At 64.8% G+C, this 2,249-nt stretch overlaps 1 protein-coding gene across 1 annotated transcript in view; it reads right to left on the bottom strand.

Moving 5' to 3' along the window:
* CBX4 (chromobox homolog 4) overlaps positions 1 to 1,374 on the bottom strand; it is a 4,231-nt gene extending 2,857 nt beyond the window's left edge. Inside the window, exon 1 of the mRNA XM_012734570.1 lies at positions 1,238 to 1,374. The gene's annotated coding sequence lies outside the window, so the exon portion shown is untranslated. The remainder of the gene's footprint in view (positions 1 to 1,237) is intronic.
* Positions 1,375 to 2,249: the final 875 nt, after the last annotated feature.

Genomic DNA, 2,249 nt, shown 5'->3' with positions numbered 1-2,249 from the left:
GATTCCCAAATTATTAATGAGGCTCCCGGCAGCGGCGGTCAATACTGCTGCTGGGCTTCCTCCCCACGGAGCGCGACCCGCGGCTGGGGGAGGGAGGACAGGCCCTCCCGGTCCGGCCTCGGCGGAGGGGGACGCCTTTCCAGTGCTGGCCAAAGTAGTAGTCCACTCCCAGGCTAAAAACCCACTCGCCGGGACCCCGGTGTCCCCCTGGCCGTGGGCTAGCCCAGGGGAGCCCCGGGCCGGCCTGACTCTGAAGTTGCGTGGCATTGCAACAGCCTGCGCTTTAATTCTCCCGGGACGCATTATGCAACATGGCATCAGCGCTGACTTGGTTACAGAGTGGTGAACTCCCAGGTGTGTGTGTGGGGGGGGCGGGCTCCCTTCCATGCGGCCCCCCTCCCCCACTGTGGGGGAGAGCAACTTCCCGCAGGTGGACCCAGGGCCTAGAGTCCAGTTCTAGTGCCAAACCTGCCAGGGGAAGTAATGCAAAATAAAAGGGGTGCGGGCTGGAAGGCAGCAGAGTGGTACCCCGCCCCCCGAAACAGAGAACCACAGCCTGGTGGAGAAGCAGCTGTAGTGTGACAAGCACCTGTGACCCAGGTGGCCCCCACCCCGAGTGTCCACCCCACACCCTCTGAGCCAAGCTCCTCCTGCTCTGGGGATGGGGCCAGGTCACCCAGAACCCCAGAAGGGGCACGCGGAGCACCCAAGCAGACCAAACCTGCCCCCAGCTGAGCCCAGGCTCTGGCATGGGGCCCAAGGGGGCTTGAGGTCTTGTCAACTTCTCTCCAGCCCCCAACAGGTTAAGTGCAGTTCTGTGCCGTCCAGCTGTTTCACAATGCCAGCTCCCTCCGAGCTGCCCCGCGAGGTGCCAGAGCCCAGCAGCCAGCAGCGCAGGGACGAAACACCTAGGGCCCGGGAGGGGGAGGGGGAGCAGGGCCAGGCGGCCCCAGGGACTCCTGGCGGCCATCGCCCCCGCAGCCCTCACCCTGCGCCACGTCCCCCCCAAACACCAGCCTCTTCCGGGGCCCTGCCCCGCCCCCACCCAGGGCTGCAGCAGCCACCAAGGCCGGCGGTTAGAGCAGCGAGGCCGCAGCCCAGCCGGCCAGGCCCGGAGGGGGAGGGGACTCCCGGCCCTCGGGCCCTTTCCCTCTTTCCCCGCCGCCGCGGCGAGGCCTTCCCTCCCGTTCCCATATACGGTCACGGCTGCAGGCGCGGCGGCCTGGGGGACGCTCACCTGTTCTGGAAGGCGATCAGCAGCCGGGGATCCAGGATGTTCTCCTCGGGTTCCCACGTGTTATATCTTGCAAGGGAAAAGGGAGGGGGACACGGCGTGAAAAACCGAGCCAGCTTTTCGGCCTCCAGGTGGGGAATGACAGAAGGGCCCAGCTCCGGCTGCTGAATCGAAAGCTATTTAGCTGTGGGGGTGGGGGGTGGCGGCCAGATTTCTGCAGGCCCCACGGGGGCCCAGCTCCCCGGCCCCCCCCAAGTCCAAATAAACACACAAGGGCAGGAAGAAAGGGGAGGGATCAGGGAAATGAAACTGGCAGTTTATTTTGCAGTTGTCAAGAATTTTAAGCACGTTACTGCGACATGTTCCAAAGCCACTCGGCTCCCCAGGAAACCTCCGTGCAAAGCCGTCCAGATGCAAAGTCGCAGTCCCCGCCTCCCGCCCGGCCCGAGCCCCGCGGCTGCAGCCCTTCTCCCGCGGACCCCTAATCCGATCACCGGCCGCCAAGGGCCCCCCCCACCCCTTGGCGGCCCTGGCGCCCGCTGTCACGGCCAAGCACCCCCAAACACTCAGCAGCACAAAAATCCGCCCCTGCGTGTGTGTGTGAGTGTGTGTGTGCGCGTGCCTGCGCGTCTGTCTCCATCCGGTGCCTTCGCATTTCAAATTAAAAAAAAAAACAGCCCACCGAGAGCGCCGCAGTGACAGTTCCCGACATTTCCTGCCTTTTTTCCTCCCCTCCCTGCACCGCTAGGAGGGAAGAGGCGCACGATTGCATTTTCGTCGCTTTTTAATTTTTTTTGGTTTTGCAATATGGAGCCGTTCGGTGGAGGGAAGGGGGAAAGAAGCCATTTTCTGCTGCACATCAGCCAGCGCCCGCGCCTCCTCCCTCCGCGGCCTCCCCGGCTCGGCCCCGCGGCCCTCCGGCTCCTCCGGCTCCTTTGAGCGCATAAATTAGTGATGGCATTTCCCGGGGAGCGCGGCGGAGCACACTCGGGCGCCGGCTCGGCCCGGCGCGGCG

Source organism: Condylura cristata, unplaced genomic scaffold (genome assembly GCF_000260355.1).
Source record: "Condylura cristata isolate star-nosed mole 26May11 unplaced genomic scaffold, ConCri1.0 scaffold00060, whole genome shotgun sequence".
NCBI classification, from domain to species: domain Eukaryota; kingdom Metazoa; phylum Chordata; class Mammalia; order Eulipotyphla; family Talpidae; genus Condylura; species Condylura cristata.
This window is presented reverse-complemented; position numbering and strand designations above follow the sequence as displayed.